Source organism: Bombyx mandarina, chromosome 17 (genome assembly GCF_030267445.1).
Source record: "Bombyx mandarina strain Sakado chromosome 17, ASM3026744v2".
In the NCBI taxonomy this organism is placed as follows: Eukaryota; Metazoa; Arthropoda; class Insecta; order Lepidoptera; family Bombycidae; genus Bombyx; species Bombyx mandarina.
In genome coordinates, this window is record NC_143223.1 from 11300780 (window position 1) to 11320661 (window position 19882).

The following is a 19882-nucleotide window of genomic DNA, read 5'->3' on the forward strand; positions in this document are numbered from 1 at the left end:
CATATACATAGGTGGAGCAAACTAGCGGTAACGCCTCTCGGCGCTCCGTGAGTGAATGTTTTCGAACATTCCGATGCGTGAAGTCAGAAAACATGTGTTCAGGAAGTGATTTTGAGAAAAAGGCTTCTAAGACTGAAAATAATGTTTCTCCGAGCCGTAGATTACGTTGAAGATTGTACATTTGTTTTATGGTACCGATTTGTTTTTGTATATCGGCTTTTTAATCTATCTATCTATCTATAGTTATATAAAAATGAATTGCTGTTCGTTAGTCTCGCTAAAACTCGAGAGCGGCTAGACCGACTTGGTTAATTTTGGTCTTGAATTATTTGTGAAAGTCCAGAAAAGGTTTAAAAGGTAGATAATAAGAAAATAGTCGGAATTAAATAAAAATAACCATTTTGTTCTTCCTTTGATGTGTCCCCCGTCGGACGGATTCCTTTTGTTTGTTTTCAATTTATTTTATATAAAAGCTTAGGTCTTTTATTTCTCGATTGAGGCACTACGAAGTCTGCCGGGTCAGCTAGTCTTAAATAGATAAATAGCTTATTTGGATGCTAGTTATATCGTGGTCTTCTACAAGGTGGACTGACAACCTGTTGGAGCGGGAATCCGCTTGTGGCGAGGCTTGGGGGAGGTCTATGTCCAGCTGTGGATATCTGTGGGCTGAAATTTGGCTAGATAGATAGATGGAAGTTTAAAGCCCCTTGGAGGTTTTATTTATTTATAGCGTAAAGCGGTGTAGGAGTTTACGGTTCCCCCGGTACTTGGTTGTCTGGTACCGCATAGACGCCTTCGAAATGTGGTACTGGAGGAGATTGCTGCAAATTCCATGACTCCCTTTCGCACCAATCTGTCAATACTAAAGCAGCTTAATGTTAAAACTAGACTCTTCACAATATGTATTCGTAGAGTATTGAAGTTCTTTGGACACATTGTTTTAAAAGGAGCGTCACAATCTTAAGATTGATGAGATATGAGGCAAGATAGAGGGCAAGCGTCCCAGAGGACGCAGTCCCACGAGATGGTCGGATCAAATTCGGTCTTGTCTGAACATCAAGCTCTACCATGCCCTTCAATAGGCCAAGGATCGCAGCAGATGGAGACCAATCGTACAAGAGAGATTGATGCAGCGGAAGAGTCACGACCCTCAGTAATGAGGAAAACGACGCAAGGAAGAAGGGGGACTTGGTTACCAGGGCCCATAGACATCGTGAGACACGTGAGACACTGGAGTCTTAATTGAGACTTTTTACAATTGTATAAAGGCTGTGTCATCGGATAAAATGAAACATATAATTGCTTTGCTATAAAAATAAGGGTGCTTCGTGTTAGTCTACCGAGCTAGAGGAATTGAAAAGCTAACACACACACGCACCAAATAGAAAGTGTTTTTTTTTTTTTCGTTTCATTGTTTTACATCTACCACATCTATTTGTGTTCGAGAATACGAGCGACCACAACGAGTTCCTACATAGAAATTCACATGGATTTTTGAATATAGTGGTCCCGCAGTAGTCGAAATTCGACTTTAATCAATTGAAATTTTATGTTTAAACATTATTTGGTTCTATTGTCAAATACTATCATACTTATTTAATATGATCACAGATTTCGCCAAACCTACACTATACATAAATAATAATAAAGACAAGCAATATTTATCTATTCTCAATTTGATCACAGACTTTAAACACTAACAAAAGTTTGACAATTGACAATAAAAAAGGGTATATTCATATATATGTGTTGTGTCAAATACATGGTAGTGTGAGTAATGTTTTCTTTATTAATTTAATGTATCTTTTAAGTATTATTGTAAAAAAATATTAGCATTGTGCACTTCTTCTCTATACTCTCTATAAGTGTGGAAAACTTCATACTCCTCCGTCCGCGCAATTTTCGTAAAAAGGGATACAAAGTTTTTCCTTCATGTATTAATATATAGATATATGTCATAGTATAATAGCAGTATTATTCGTTTAAATGAATGAAATTCAGGAAGCCGAGTTCGCTTTTCAAAAAAAAATAACTGACTCAATGAATATCAATGGATGATATCATTCACTATTAAACTACTATGCAATTGTGAACCTTATATCGAGTGACTTAAGAGCAATTGATGTATAGAAGAGTCGTCGACCGACTGACATCTTGAAGTCCAGCCAAACGAAAGGTTCGCAATGCACCGCGTTCACCGGAAGCTTGCGGTGTCGTCAAATGTCGTATAAGTTTTATATCGGCACGGACATGCGAGTTCGTTCGCTATGCTAAAGTTTGAATCGAACATTCGTAAAGAACAAAATCAATACGGTTTTGTTTAAAAATTTGTTTGTTTGCTGGTATATTAAATCAGTTAGCTATAATAATATATTTCATATTATATGTAAACGGTATATCTCTTTTTATTGTATGTATATATTGTCAATAGTACACCGCAACATACCTGCTATATTTTTATAATTTCCAGAATTTCTGTAAATTAAACGGTTGTCTGAAAGAGATGTCGCTTTTAGCGATAAGATCGCCTATTGTACAAATGTATCTACTTTTTGACTGCTTTTTGAATGTAAATTGTGTTTTGGTGTGCAATACACTTTATTCTCTCTCTCTCCCTCTCTCTCTGACATCAAAATATTTTCATAATTTCGCTATTGTGGATTTTTTCTGTGCTTTAATTTCTTTATTTAATAACAAAGAAGACGTGCATTACTCGATATTGTTTTACAATGCAATTTTAGTGTCAGTTTTTAATGATAATTATAAGTAACGTTCCGTTACAAGTGTAGAGCAGCTTTAAGTAATAGAAATGCGGCTTTAACCTCTTTTCTCGGTGATGGGATCGTGTGTCAAGTAGATTATTACTGTTAAGTAATAGGTGGGTCAAAGGAACGTTTATCTATCTACAGCAGAACATGACAATTATTTAGCACCTGCTAAATATATACATTTTTTTTTCAGACTTTCTGATATTTACTGTGCAAGAATGTAAATAATTCGTGGCTTTCGACCCAATTTCGATTTATTTACATTCTCAAGGTGGGTGGCGCATTTACGTTGTAGATGTCCATGGGCTCCAGTAACCACTTAACACCAGGTGGGCTGTGAGCTCGTCCACCCATCTAAGCAATAAAAAAAAAAAACAATGTATGGTTTACATCCGATAGAAAATTCAGTAGTTACCTATTTTCAATTTCCCAAACCATCACCATTAAAGCCAATAGACCATTTAGATTAGGTATCATGCAAATTCATTCTCATCCACTTTTCATTTCCATTCATTCAGAGAGTATTACAAGAAAACAAATTAAATTGTTTTGTGTATTTTCATCAGTGTAGTACACGACTAATTCTTATTCTTCCCAATACGACGATCAGGGTCTGTAAGGTGCTTTTCTCGTTGTTCCCCGAACGCTATCGTATGTCCTTCTAGAAGTAGTGTATGACGAGAGTCTTTAGCGATCAGCAGCACCTTGCCTCTGTCGGCATTGCAGATATCTATTAGTTCTTATCCACCCTTGCCAGTTTAGAGGCAGGTAAGTTTTTGAGTACTCTTTGCTTGCTTAAATTCTATTCTAATCGTGATCAGATGCTTGGCCAACGACAGAATTAGTAATTTTAATTAATAATAAATTTGCGGTTCAAAGAACGCTTTTAAAGACGCTAAGACATTCCATGTTTCCCAGGCACTACTACATTTTCCAGTCTAGTATTGAACTCTAATTTATACTCAGGTTTTGTTGTACATATTTTTGTAAAATGGCACCCTTTGTTGAATCTTTTCTAAAATATTTAAAACATTTTTCACTTCGTGTACAAGGCCTTTGCAATTCGGATTAATGTAGTTTAAAACAGCTTTTACCAACTTTTACTAATTCAGTATTGTCATAACGAAAACTGTAAAGTATTCTAAACGAGCCATAAACGCTTGGAAATATTTCATTTTCTAACGAATGCGAGACACATTCCTTCTAACATAAGTTATCAAACTATTTCCAGTTGGATATCATGAGCAAAACATTGATGTTGGTAGCGTATTAAAATACATACGATTAAAAATGGACAGAGCTGTCATGGAAATTTGTATTAGTTTAACATTAAAAAGCGGTACATGATGTCTTAGACAAAAACAATATATTTAAAACATTTGGACTTTCTCCAAACCTAATTTTAGCAGCAATCGTGGTAATAATCGTGTGATAGATCCAATACAAAAGAGACTGTTCTTGAATGTTATAAGTTTTTTTCTCTCGAAATAACAGACACATTGATTGTTTACAAGTTAAAAGAAACAGAACGATCAAAGCACGATATCTTTAAAACTAATGCATTATTTAATTTATTGTAAAGCAATTTCAAAGGAGCCAAAATAACTGTTTTACGTGTAACGAGATAATGCTGCAGTTTGATGTTCGATTACGCATGTAAAATTATGTAACTTTATTACGTCAAGAAGACAGTTAATATAATAGAAAAACGATATGTTGGAACCAAATAAAAGAAAAACACATCAGGATAACAAAATGGTGTTAATTTTTTTCCTAATAGATTCATAGAGCACTTTGTGTTAAATCATAAATCAGAAATACAAATAATTTTCGAAATGAATGATGTAAAATAAATATGGCGTGCATTCGTGCGTTCTAGTTTTGTAGTATGAAATCAGGCCACAACCCTCACACATCTTTACGAGCGAGCCTTCCTCGCATTACTATTGTCTGTTGGATAAAATGTGATACGGGTTAAATAGCACGAAAAAATTTTTTCTCCTCGAAATAAATGCAAAGAGCTTTCGGTATTTTTTCGGGTTTATGTGTACGAATGCTAAAAGTTTAACCTTTTTACACCTGTATTCAAACGTGACTTGATTTTTATTTTTATTGGCGTAGATGGATAGATATCCCGAGATCATCGTTGTTTTCCGGCAGAAATGTTGTAAACGGAAGCACCGATCTATGCTTTTAACTCGTAGTTTTCTTACGAGCCACTACAGACGTACAGACGTATTTTTAACTTTAAAAAAAGAGGAGGCTCTCGATTAGCCTGCATTTTTATGTGTCTTATCTCAGAACGTTTGTAGATGAACCGATTTTGATGATTCTTCTTTTATTTTAAAGAGCTTCTCCTGTAGTCCGATTTTTCAAGAACTGACCGTAATTTCTGAGTTATGCTTAACAATACCTATTATTTATTTATCATATTTTCATGATTTTCATTATGCCAGAGAAGTCGGTTTCTTTTTTTGTATAAAAATTATATTCTGTAATTATCCGCGTGCAACAATATTTCTTAATTTATCGAAGTCATTTTAAGAATTGTATAAGCTTCCTTTATTATATTGAACTATGGTAGGTTTAATACTGCAGGACGGGACTCGAATATTGCGCATGCTCTAGGGAAGCAAGGCAGAGATTTCCAAACTCAAAATGGAACAAAAAAGTTTCTGTTGGTGTTGAATGCCCTAATCTATCACAGTACTCCTAACGAGCAACTACATGCTAAAGGTCCTACTGACAGTTCCGTATGTAGGGCCTGCGTGGCGGCCGATGAGACAGTATCTTACGCTCTAGTGCAATGAGACGCAGTAGGAATAAAAAACTAACCCATAGACACAGCCCACTGAGCTTCTTGCCGGATCTTCTCAGTCGCGTTTCCGATCCGGTGGTAGATTTGCGAAGTACTGGTCTTTCTAGGGCTAGTGTTAGCAACGCCTCCTCGTTTGAGCTCCGATAGCTCACCTACACGTTACGGTTATGATGACATAGCCTCTTAAGGCTATCAGCTTAGGTAGAAAATAAAGAAAAAAAGTTCGCGCCTCAAGGTCGCTCACCGAGGTCATTAGCAAAGACTGCTTTGATGACGACTTTGACCGGAGTGACATTCCCGGCAACAGGCAAACATGGAACGTGGTCAAATACGGTCAACATATAAAATGCAGCGTTACACATTAGTAGGCTTTAATTATTAATATTTCAACTTTCTTCTTACGGAAAAGATAGCTTTGGTATTGAATTGAATAAATTTATCAATGAACATGCAAATTATCTACGGCAAATAGCATTTCGAGTGGAAATAATTTAGGTATCAGTTAAATTCGGTCAAGGAGTTAGTTCGCAAATGTATATATGTACTTAGAAATGTTACTTGCTTGATCAGTTGTTAGGTTGTTAGTATTTGGTTACAATGTTGCTTTATTTGAATTTATCAGTCTCTGTCATGAATATGTATACTCGTATATGTTCACATGTATTGATATATATCTATCGTATACTTCATTTTTATGTTAAAACGTTAATATGTTAAAACTAGCGTATTCTTTTACAAACGTAAATATATTTAAGATAAGACGGAATTCTCTTCGCTTTAACGAGTCGAAGACGTAATTTTAAAACTATATTTATGGATTATTTTATTTACTGCCCTTGTAGGTAGATGACCGTACGGTCTACCTGACGTTGAGTGGTTACCGTCACGTCATGAACGCCAGCAATGCCAGGGGTAGAGCCAAGCTGCTGCCTACCGTTAAGTACTATCCACAAGCTTCTTTTAAAAAAGGTCACGTAACATAGCTCCGGAAACACCGTAGAGGGGAGCTCACTCCAAAGCTGGACGGTACGTGGCACAAAAGATATTTTTTGCCACGCGCTGGAAACGCGCTGTGGGTAAGCGCAGTAGTTGATAGCCCCCAACACCCTCTTCGGCCATCCAGTACCCTGGGCCAGGAAGGTCAAATACCTGGGTGTCACCCTGGAAGCATCCATGACATTCCGCCCACATATAAAATTAGTCCGCGACCGTGCCGTGTTTATTCTCGGCAGACTCTACCCCTAGATCTTTAAACGGAGTAAAATGTCCCTTCTGAACAAGATGACACTTTACAAAACTTGCATAACACACATAAACACCCTCCAATCCCTGCAATCTTGTTTTTGCCGGTCAGCCATTGGAGCTCCGTGGTTCGTGAGGAACGTCGACTTACACGACGACCTGGGCCTCGAATCTATCCGAAAACATTTGAAGTCAGCGTCGGAACGTTACTTCGATAAGTATATGCATCACGATCGCCTCATCGTTGCCGCCGCTGACTACTCCCCGAATCCTGATCACGCAGAAGCCAGTCGCCGTCGACGCCCTAGACACGTCCTTACGGATCCACCAGATTCAATAACTCTTGCATTAGATACCTTCAGCTCTAACAGCAGGCTGAGGAACCCCGGTAACCGTACTCGTCGATCTCGACAAAGAGGTCGACGTGCAACCTAATCCATGCATCAGCCCGCTAAATTTCTCGCCGGATTTTCTCCGCGGGTCGCAATTCCGATCTGGTAATGAATCTATTACTATTATTCGCGAAGCAGCTGCTCTCCAGTTGTTAGGTGTCTTTCGGAGGCTAACAGTAGGTAAACCTTCAATAATAACAAAAAAATTGTATGGATGAACTCTACTTCAGGTACCTACTACTGGCGGTTTTAACTATTTAATGGTCTATTTAATGTATTTGATCCTTTTCATATAATTATCACCACTATTATTTGCAAATTAATAACACGATTAGAATATAAAGAAATAACAAAATATAATACTTTTATTTTCTTTGTCATACATACACTGAAATTGAATAATTTAATAAATGGTTGGTATTGATTTAGCAATCGACAACAACTTATAGAAATATGCCTACAGTGTGTATTGCAGTATTGGAAATATTGTATACTACATATTTGTAAGCATTAACATAATATATTATGTTAAAGCAACAAAACAGTGAAAGAAAAAATAGCAACTCTATTCTATTAACAAAAAAATTTGTAAGATAACTCTAAATTGCCATAAAAAAAACTGCAATGAAAAATCTTAAAAAAATTCTCGTCAGCATTACGAACAATGAAAACTGATCCTTAGCTCGAAGCAAAAAAGATAATAGTTTCATACTCAAACCAAACACGCATTCAAAGATGAAAGCCTTAATTCTCTAACAGCTTTTGCGATCGTAATCGTTTTGAATCTTTGGTGATTATAGTCACTGCTTATACATGCTACTCAAAGATATCAGAATGAATGGGCTAATACCAAAGTTTAAACTATTTCTACGAAAAAGTTCCAATTTGAGGGTTGTCTAGGATTCTTTTCAAAATAGTTTACTCTTCGACTTCATATCATATGTTATATTACAATACAGCAAATATTTATAGCCGAATACAGGCATCTTCCAAAAATATATATCCAAAAGAACCGGAAACGGAAACTTGTAAACATAGTGGTTAGCAGTTCAAGCCGCCTGTCAATTTTGTTGGTAGATGTCTCAAATCTCAAACCTAATACTAAAATAGAGTGAATAGCTATAAAAATTTAATATTGAGGACGTCAAAGAGATCAATACTAAAAGTACATACACGAATAGCTGTGCTCAAAGGAATTGTTCGAGATGATACCGACATCTCGTTTTTACCATCGCACCGCCCGCCACCGGAGTAGAGTTCATCCATACTACCTGGAGCCACTGCGGTCATCCACAGTGCGTTTCCAAAGGTTTTTTTTGCCTCGTACCATCCGGCTATGGAATGAGCTCCCCTCCACGGTCTTTCCCGAGCGCTATGACATGTCCTTCTTCAAACGAGGCTTGTGGAGAGTATTAAGTGGTAGGCAGCGGCTTGGCTCTGCCATTGGCATTGCTGAAGTTCATGGGCCACGGTAACCACTCACCATCAGGTGGGCCGTGTGCTCGTCTGCCTACAAAGGCAAAAAACAAAAAAAAAACACGATATTTCATATTTAACACGTCAAAAAAATCAATAGCAATTGCGAAGCCGTCATGCAATCAAGCATCAGGTATGAACTTGCACGATAAACATGTGCTGACCAAGGCAAACATTATCCCGAGGTACGTTAGAGGCAGGTTATCTGACACTACATCCGTAGCATGGTTTGCTGTTGCATTTCCTGTGCTATATATTGTTTGTGTGCAAGCATTTTGAATTCAACATTTTCGTTGTATCGGATTACTTTTATGGAATGTAAGCGCTTACATATAATGTTTTTTTTTATTGCTTAGATGGGTAGACATCTACAACGTAAATGCGCCACCCACCTTCAAATATAAGTTCTAGGGTCTCAAGTATAGTTACAACGGCTGCCCCACCCTTCAAACCGAAACGCATTACTGCTCCACGACAGAAATAGGTAGGGTGATACCTACGTACCTACCCGAGCACTCACAAGAGAAACCCTACCACCAAAAAATTTCATCATGATTGAATTTAGAAGATTTTTATGTATATTTATTATCATTGTACAGTACAATTGGGATTTTGAATCGTGTCTTGAGTTAGATGGTGGCATTCATGTTGTCTATAGGTTTCCGTAACTCTTTCGAGTTAGGATGGCCGTGAGCTCGTCTATACATGAAGACAAATGATTTCTTTTTTCTCAGAGTCGTTATCTTCATTTTGTTATGGTTGTGTCTAGTTTGAAGATTGTTCTCTGACCACTCATTTCAAAGTTTTCTCCAAATGTTTCTACTTTCGACAGTTTTTACTGCTTAAGAGATAGGCGTGCCGGTAAGGGATGGTAACAGTTTAAAACGTCGGTGAGTACCACTAGTACTAATACCAGTAAATAACAATAATGGTAGTCGCAAAATTAATAGTAAAACCGGATTTACTCACAGATATTTTTTTATTTATTGCTTAGTTGGGTGGGCGAACTCACGACCCACCTGGTGTTATGTGGTTACTGGAGCCCATAGACATCTACGATGTAAATGCGCCACCCCATTGAAATTTAAGTTCTAAGGTCTTAAGTATAGTTACAGCGGCTGCCCTACCCTTCAAGCCGAAACGTATTACTGCTTCACGGCAGAAATAGGCAAGGTGGTGGTGCCTACCCGTGTGGATTCACAAGAGGTCCTACCACCAGTAATATATAAATAATCGAGAACAAATTTGTAACATAATTTGTAAAAAAAAAGGGAAATAAATTCGTCAAAATGTAAACGTATGGTGAGTTCTTATTTCAACTGCGGATTATTTATTCCAAATTGATCGCCGGTGTAAACGCGAGACAGATCAGCGACTACAGAGTAAGGGGGATTACGTCTGGCGAAACTCGTTGGAACATTTAAGCGAGTTCACATGCTGGACCGCAAAAAGCGTTTCACTGTAATCACTGGCCCCTTTTCCCAGTTTCAGGAGTGCTTTACGAACTTTTTTTGCGGTGTACAACTGACCGAAACACGTTCGCGGGTTTCCAAATAAGCAAATTTCTCGCCTTCATTACTAATTTGCAATGTTTTACTTTATCATGTTTCTAACGGAGTATTGCTTTAATTTTTGTATGCAAATTATTAAACTATTACAACGGCATATATGTATGTATATTATGGAGTGATCTTAGTCCTAGATATTAGTGTGAGAGATAGTATGCTTTATTATAAAGGAAAATAAACAAAAATCCAAAACAATAAATATAAATAAGTAGAATGGGCGGCCTTATTAGCTAAGAGCGATCTCTTCCAGACAACCATCAGGTGGGCAAGAATCACTAAATAAATTAACAGCGGTATGATTATCGATTGAAAAAAAAAAATATTTATAAATACTCGTATATAAATATGTATTGATTTTGAAATAATGCCACCTGCAGCCAAAGTTGTACATTTCTCTGTCTTGTTACATATTATTATAATACGTTACAAATGACATCAATATTTTATTAATTTCCAATTTCTCGGAAAGCTTAATTCATTTACACGTAAAATATTAAAACAAAATTTTCGAACTGGAGTATTTAAACAAATTTTGAATGCAGTAGAATAATTCAATATTTAAGGGACTGTAGACTTAGCTCGTTATGAAAAGAAATCGCTTCAATCTATTGTTCGAAAATATTAATTAAAGTTGTTAATAACCTCTTTTGTTTGGTTCGGAGAAGGTTCAAGATGATCTTTCTTAATATCGATGAAACTGGCCATTATATTTTATTGAGTAAAGGTCATGTTCTAATTTTGGATTGACTTTTTTTACCCGATTTCAAATAAAACATAAGAAGGCTCTCAATTCGGGGCTTATGAAAAAGCCGCTTTTAGTAGTTGAACAGCATTTATTTATATGTATATAACGATATGTATATAACTATAGGTGTATTTATGCAATCGGTCCATTTAATTTTCACCAACTTCAAGACGTTTAGCTAGCTTGAAGTTTTTTGGTATTTTGTTCCTTTTGTTAAATTGCCGCATTAAAACCATATTTGATTTCCATTTATTTAAATGTATAGGTATGTATATTTATTATTCTTGACGACAATAATAACTAGATTTAATGAAATTTTCAAAACATCAACATAATAATATATTCCATTAGCGTAGCTACGTAACTACCTATACTTACTGGCGAAGTAGTTCATAAAAAGCTTCACCGTTAGAACTTTAAAACGTAAACAAATATATTAGAATCATATTATGAACAAAAGCGTTGAACAAGACCATCCACATTTCAAGGGCGGGTTATTTATTTGTCAATATTGTGGCAGTATTCCAACAGATCCATTTATTTGCTTAGATGGTATTCCTGTTTCTAGTATGTACATGTCCGATGATATATTACGACAATGCGCAAAATTTCCTTATCTGTTATGTTGGAGTTTGTATATAAATGTAATGGCAGGCAACACTAGACACTTGATTAGATTTCGAATATTAGAATTATTTTAAATGTTTAAAAAACAGATCATTGTATTCTCGTAAGAATATGTCAGGACTTCTCATCTAGACACGGCAAGAGAAACATGAAATAGTTTTATAAAAAAAAAAAAAGATAATAATTGTATAATGGTGTAAAAGTGTTCAAGCTATCTGCAATATAATTATAATGAAGCAGTTGTGTTTTTAAATAGCCCCTCATCACCTACAGAACCCAATCCCCTCAAATTTAACCGTCCAACATGTTATTAGATTAAGTGCTCGTGTTTGCGAATCGCGTTCGCCGAACGTTGTTTTCGTCAATACACAGAGTGATTATAATTGAATGAAAACGATTCCTGTTGCTGAGAAGAGAGAAATTAATTTACCTCAAGGGAAATCAACAATAGAGTCAAGCGAATTTCTTTTTAGACACTCATCAAGATGTCTTTTTTGTGTGCGTGTGTGTTTGTGTTTTTTTTTTATTGGTTAAATGGGTGGATGAGCTCACAGTCCACCTGGTGCTAAGTGGTTACTGGAGCCCATAGACATCTACAACGTAAATGCGCCACCCATCTTGAGATGTAAGTTCTAAGGTCTCAAGTTTAGTTACAATGGATAAACGGTATGTGTTTAAAACGACTGATGCGACTATCCAGGATATCAAACAGATACTGTTAAATTATTTTTTTGACGTTTTTTTAAATGCTGCTGATACTTATTTTAATTACACATTAGCACGGGTTAGGATCACTGTCCTGCTGATATCTGTCGTGAAGCACTTATTATTTCCAGATTAAAGGTTTTCAGTTTCATATTGTCACAGTGACATCGAGGAGCTATTGACACACAACGGTTATAACGCCATACACCTGTGTTTTTCTAATGTCCTAAGATCGATCCGAAATGTAAATGAAAACGTAATTTTACATAAATAATTGACGTAAGTATTTTAGAACAAAAGTAAATACTTAGAAATTTAGATAATAATAGAAAATAACAGAAGATTTTACATGTAATTATTTGTTAGCCGCGGCTTCGGCTCGCCTGGGCTAGGAAAAGTGTTGGTGTAGCTTCCCGTGAAAGTAATATGTTTTCCGATGACGATAAAAGGTCACTACTCTCCTGACCGAATTCTATGACTTTAAAAAACGTCAATCCGTCGCTTCATTTCGACGTGACACAAGAACAAACAAACACACAAACAAACAAACAAACAGACTTTCACATTTATAATATTAATATTAGTATAAATAGTATGGTTTAATTACTAATAACTATGTAAGTAAAAATAAGGAAACTATTTCTAGAATGTTCCAGAAGTTCACATCAAAATAATTTCACGAAACGTCGTCCATAACTCGGCATGTGTTCGAGACGTTAAAGTTTACAATTAATTTTATTTTCGAGGCAACTGTTTCCGCTACTGTTGTGCTAATAGTATAAGACTAGTGAATTCCGTTCACACTTCCCTTTGACTGTAACTAAATACTTACATGAAATGCTTTTTTTTTTCATAGAACTAGAACGATACATTTTTTATTTATTGCGTAGATGGGTGGACGAGCTCACAGCCCACCTGGTGTTAAGTGGTTACCGGAGCCCATATACATCTACAACGTAAATGACGCCACCCAGCTTGAGATTTGAGTTCTAAGGTCTCAGTATAGTTACAACGGCTGCCCCACCCTTCAAAACCATTACTGCTTCACGGCAGAAATGGGCAGGGTGGTGACTACCCGTGCGGTCTCACAAGAGGTCCTACCACCTGAAATGCATTGATGGTGGGAACGACGTCAGAAACATTTTCTGAAGTACCACACACGTTGACCATTTCAACGCATTACACGTGAAAAAATAAATGTTCGCCAAGAAGATACAATGTGAGTTGAACACTTTTTTAGCCTTCGAAACTTCAATCAATGTACAATATCGTTTTATTTTAGTTTTCAGTAAGTAAATCTGCGTTCAAGATAGAAAGATGTGAAGAGGAAACGTGTGATCGGAATCTTGTATCTTTGTGGCGAACTATCGAGAACATTCAAGTCTCTGTTTTAAGAATAAGAAATGACAATGAATTTACCGTGCAATACGAATTGCAAGCATTAGCAGATAACACTAAAGTTGAACTACAAAAACTTTATAAGCGTTGTTTTTCTGGTACGCCTATTCGTTACCGTATGTATCAGCTGTTCTAAATAAATATATTATATAATATTTTTACTGGTCGCTCTTGTGAATCCGCACGGGTAGGTACCACCACACTGCCTATTTATACCGTGAAGCAGTAATGCGTTTCGGTTTGAAGGGTGGGGTAGCCGTTGTAACTATACTGAGAACTTAGAACTTATATCTCAAGGTGGGTGGCGCATTTACTTTGTAGATGTCTATGGGCTCCAGTAACCACTTAACACCAGGTAGACTGTGAGCTTGTCCACCCATCTAAGTAATAAAAAAAAAATGCATCAGATGGACCATTCTTGAAATTGTTCTATCATAACTACAAACAAAATTCCATTTAACATGAAACAATATATTTTATTCAATAAAACAGGCGATAGGACCTTTCTTTTGTTTTTTAATATTCATTCCAGTTCCGAGAGAGCCCTTGGCGTTCTCAAGTGCCAGGGGATGTAAATGTCATTTGCATCATGGATCCCGGTCTATCACGGTCTATCGCATAATATGGCGCTCGGTTGACTGCTCAATTCCTTAGAATTAGGTACTTATACCTCGCTCTTTATTTATCCTAATGGCGACGTCAAAGTGGCTTGTCGAAAATAGAACACACCAGTTGTTCAGGCCGTAATATATTCATTAAACTTATTTTTCAAGGTGGGCCTTTTTTTTTATTATCCACCTGGTACTAAGTGGTTACTGGAGCCCATAGACATATACGACGTAAATGCCGCCACCGACATTGAGACATGAGTTCTAAGGTCTCAGTATAGTTACAATGGATGCCCCACCCTTCAAACCGAAACGCCTTACTGCTTCACGGCAGAAATAAGCGGGATGGTAGTACCTACCCTTGCGGACTCACAACACGTCCTACCACCAGTAAAAACCTACACGATCGAATTAAAAGGAAGTAGTATTTCGACTCTCACACAATCATGCTATTATGCTATTCTTACAAATCGATTTTATTGTTGAATTTTCAAAAGAAATGAATCATTTCATGCATTCCACTGTGCTATCTAAAGTGGCCTAGGACGTTAACATTTCAAAGATCACGAAAATGTTTATACGAATACGTTTTATCGTTTTTATAGCGGTTATAAAAAGATTGGGGGATTGTTACACGTCATTCTGAGATACCATAAATTATTATGCATCTGATGTAGTTTATTGTAGTTTTTTTCGGCAGATCGATGTGCACGTGCTATCTTATGTAATATAAACGCATTTTTTTTTATTGCTTAGATGTGTGGACGAGCTCACAGCCCACCTGGTGTTAAGTGGTTACTGGAGCCCGTAGACATCTACAACGTAAATGCGCCACCCACCTTGAGATATAAGTTCTAAGGTCTCAGTATAGTTACAACGGCTACCCCACCCTTCAAACCGAAACGCATTACTGCTTCACGGCAGAAATAGGCAGGGCGGTGGTACCTACCCGCGCGGACTCACAAGTGGTCCTACCACCAGTAATATAGGTACCAGTAAAATAGATAGTGCGCAAGGAGTCCCAAACAAATTTAGCTACAGTTTAAATATTAATAATTCTAATATATCGTAGTATACATTTTCAAAAACTACTGGTAGTGGGTTGTATTACGTAGAATCACCGGCAGGAACCGTCACATTGTCCAACAACCGCTTCATCGTTGTAAAATGAAATCTAAACTTTATATCCTCATACCTTAAGGGTTCATTCACGTTGTCATGTCTAAAGATGAAACAATCTAGGTCCACTAAATTGTTTCACGAAAAAAAGCTGTACATATAAAATTCTAAATGAATAAAATGTCAAAACTTAAGTGCTTTCTGTATCTATACTAATATTATAAGGAGGAAAGATTTGTTTGTTTGTTTGTTTCGAATAGGCTCCGAAACTACTGGACCGATTTGAAAAATTCTTTTTCCATTAGAAGCCGACATTTTCCCTGATGAACATAGGCTACATTTAAAAAAAAAAAAATATTTTATTTTTTTGGTTTCATGTGTGTTTTAATGTTTCCGAAGCGAAGCGAGGGCGGGTCGCTAGTTGGTATAATAAACATGGCAACATTTTCAAAGAACCGATTCACCAGCGAAGCCAATATTGAAGGATCCATCTCAACTAAAATGTGGCAGCCGTCAAGATTAGAGGAGCCGTTAAAAGATACCGCTTTGGCTAATTGAAACATTAAGCTGGTATTTACAAGCTATTTTTTCGTGTTAGATTTTCTCCGTACCACTTTGTCGCGGTAAATATATACTAGTAGTAGTCCCGCAGTAGTCGAAATTCGACTATAATTAATTGAAGTGTAATGTTTAAACATTAATATGGTTTTATTGTCAAAGTCTATTTATACTTTTATAATCACAGATTTCGGCAAGACTTCACTATAGAAAAATCATATGAAAGGCAAACAATATTTATATATGTATTCTCAATTTAACCACAGACTTTAGACAATAACAAAAGTTTAACAATATACAAAGAGTATATAATAATATGAGTTGTATCAAATACAGGGTAGTATGTGTAATGTTCTATTTATTGATTTAATGTATTTTTTATGCATAATTTAAAAATATATATTAGCATTGCGCACTCCTTCTCTATATTCTCTATAAGTGTGGGAAATTTCATACTTCTCTGTCCGCGCAATTCTCGTAAAAAGGGATACAAAGTTTTTGCTTCACGTAATACATTAATATATAGCTGTCACGAATGTGTTAGTCATTTAAATATTCAATGTCATCTCGCAGGTACGATTTGATTGTTCTCAAAAGATTTGAAAATTAAGTTTTAATAAATGCGGTGTTGGTTTTTTTTTGTTAGTTTTATCAGAATTGAAGTCGTTGTGGCCTAAAGGCGACACGGTTGATGTATGTATTCGTATCGAGCGATGTATAAAACCCCCGGGGGCGAATACCAATGTTTTATAAATATATTGGATGTTATACTTCATGACAAAAGAGCATCACATATGTTTTAGATATATTAGTACTTAAAGTACAAGCCAAACAAAAAAAAAACAATATATAGAATTGTCAATCCAAAAAAAATAATTAGTAAATGTACCAAAACAAAGACAGCTGCGAATTTTGCAACATTTGATTGCCAGTATCGTATTCGTCGATCTACCTGGTCCTTGGACGGCCTCCTCTTCTTTTGCCCATAGACGCATACACAAAAACCAAAATTTCTGGCCACCTCAATGAATAACAAAATAAAACCTGTTTCTAGATTGAGCCTAAAATATCACACACATAACACAGAACAATATTCAATGATCATTCATAATTCCACACCATTGTCGGCTTTGTCAAAAGCCTGCTGATGAAATAGTTATACGAGCATACTATCGAAATCGGGAGAATTACGGCAATTAAAAAAATTACGTAGCATTTTCTTCGGTTTTAGCGAGTCGTTAATATAATAAAAAATAATTTTATGGTCAGGTACGCGATAAAGATACGTTTTTAGTAATTTATAAAATAGCTAGCGGCCCGCTCTGGCTTCGCTCGGGTCTTTAACAAAAGTTTTAGAAAGGATCCCTAATTTTTGTTAATAACAAATATGGCCTATGTCACTCGGAGATTGACTTGTCGCTGCCTGGGGTCGTGGCGTCGATGCTTGGCAGCGATGAGTCATGGAAGGCTATGCTCGACTTCTGCGAGTGCACTATCTCGCAGAAGGAGGCGGCGGGGCGAGTGAGGGAAAGCTCTCCTCACTACGCAGAAACCCGCCGCCGCCGAGCAGGGGGTCGGGACCGGGGTCGTATCCGTGACCTGGCCCCCTAAGAGCTAGGGGTCCCACCCGTTTTGTGCGGGGAGAGACCCAGACGTGGGGTGGCGTGCTTGGCACGCTCACCCGCAATAGGAAGCCGGGTGATGGTAGACCGCGTTCCCCCGACCGCTCTGGGGGAAGGTGTAACGCGGCGCCATCAAAGCGGGCTCTCGGCCCGCTGAACGAGGGAACCGGTGGTCGTGTCGCTGGCGGCCACCGGTCCGGCGTCCGTGGGACGGTGGGATGGATGTAATGTGCTCTGCGTCAACCCTGTCCCGCCGTTTCAATAGCCCCGACTGGGCTCCGGCCCGGTCCGAGGTAGGGCGCCGGTTGTGAGCGGCAGGAGTTTTTAGTGGGTTCAACTCCCACATACCCAACCTGCCGCGCGGGTGGGGATCCGGCGATTTTCTACTGTGGAAAAAAAAAAAAAAAAAAAATGTCACTCGGAGATAGTGTAGCTTCCAAACAGTGAAATATTTTTTCAAATCGGTTCAGTAGTTTCGGAGCCTATTCAATACAAAAAAAAATCTTTCCTCTATATAATATTAGTATAGAAGTATAGATAATGAATGCACACATCTTTACTGGTGGTAAGACCTCTTGTGAGACCGCGCGGGTAGGTAGGTACCACCCGCCTATATCTGCCGTGAAGCAGTAATGCGTTTCGGTTTGAAGGGTGGGGTAGCCGTTGTAACTATACTGAGATCTTTGAACTTATATCTCAAGGTGGGTGGCGCATTTACGTTGTAGATGTTTATGGGCTCCAGTAACCACTTAACACCAGGTGGGCTGTGAACTGGTCCATGCACCTAAACAATATAAAAAAAAAAAAGTTGTTAATGTAAATTTAATTTGCTTATTAATAAAACAAAACATTTGTAAAATACCTTATATATACTATACGCATACAATGTCGATAGGAGGTAATGTTTGCGATCATATGCTTCAAAGTATACACTTCGAACATTCTGAAACTCGTTACGTATGTATAAAATGTTCATGTACGATCATTACCGTGGAGCCTGATATGTAGGTTACATTACATCAAATCTCTAAGTTACGAGATGCTTTAAAAGTAACGGCATATTTTGAAGAAGTCTGGCTTTTATAGACATATATTTTACGATCGAGAGACTGCCTAAATATAGAAGGATCGCAATATTACTATGGCAACAAAGGTCTGGTTGGTGAGAGGCTTAGTAGTAATAATAATAACAGGGAGTCATGTCACACACGGTCATTAGGCCCAAAACTTGCATTTCCTGTATTATTAAATACCTATAAAAATAACAAACAAACCCGTTCATCGTGCGAATCCTTGCCCAATATGGCAATCGAACCCAGGACCATCAGTCTGGTAGTCACTAATCTATTCCACCTTCCACATTGAGATTTGACATCGTAGAATCTAACACCGGATGGGAATCGCAACCCACTGAGAAGATCCGGCGAGAAACTCAGTGGGCTAGGTCAAACGTGAAAAATCTCAATAGTACTGATACGGATATATATATTTATTGCCCTTTCTGGGTAGACGAGCATACGGCCCACCTGATGGTGAGAGTTTACCGTCGCCCATGGACTTCAGCAATGCCAGGGGCAGAGCCAAGCCGCTGGCTATTGCTTAATACTCCCCACAAGCCTCGTTTGAAGAAGGACATGTCATAGCGCTGGGGAAACACCATGGATGGGAGCTCATTCCAAAGTCGAATGGTACGTGGCAATAAAGATCTCTGGAAACGCACTGTGGATGACCTCAGCGGCTCCAGGTAGTATGGATGAACTCTACTCCGGTGGCGGGCGGTGCGATGGTAAAAACGAGATGATGGTATCTTCTCTAACAATTCCTAAGAGCATTCCCCACGGAACATATGGTACAATATCGTACCTGTCGGATAGAACGCGGCATGCTCCACTTCATAAATAGCTGGAATGAGTCTGGCCACCCGAACAAATCTTCACTACGTCCGAATATGGAACTTTAAAGTAATCGAAGAGAGATTTTTTGGTCAAAAATGCGTAGATGCGTAGATATTCACGCAGTATCTAGAAGTAGTGAAGAGTCATTGAGACCCAAGGTATTTAATTATGAAATATATTTTTTGTTAGAAATGAAGTGACATTACAAATCGACGTTCGCATCGGTTTTATTGCCGAGGAAATGTACAAACGCTGAGATTCTTTGAATAACTTCACACCTTTTGTAAGAACAAGGGTAAAATATTCAGCTGGTGAAGAAAACGTCTCGTTTGAATGGCATC

At 37.5% G+C, this 19882-nt stretch overlaps 1 protein-coding gene across 1 annotated transcript in view; it reads right to left on the reverse strand.

Annotated features, from left to right (window-relative positions):
- Ca-alpha1T (Ca[2+]-channel protein alpha[[1]] subunit T) overlaps window positions 1–19882 on the reverse strand; it is a 183117-nt gene that overhangs the window by 128725 nt on the left and 34510 nt on the right. The window lies entirely within an intron of this gene.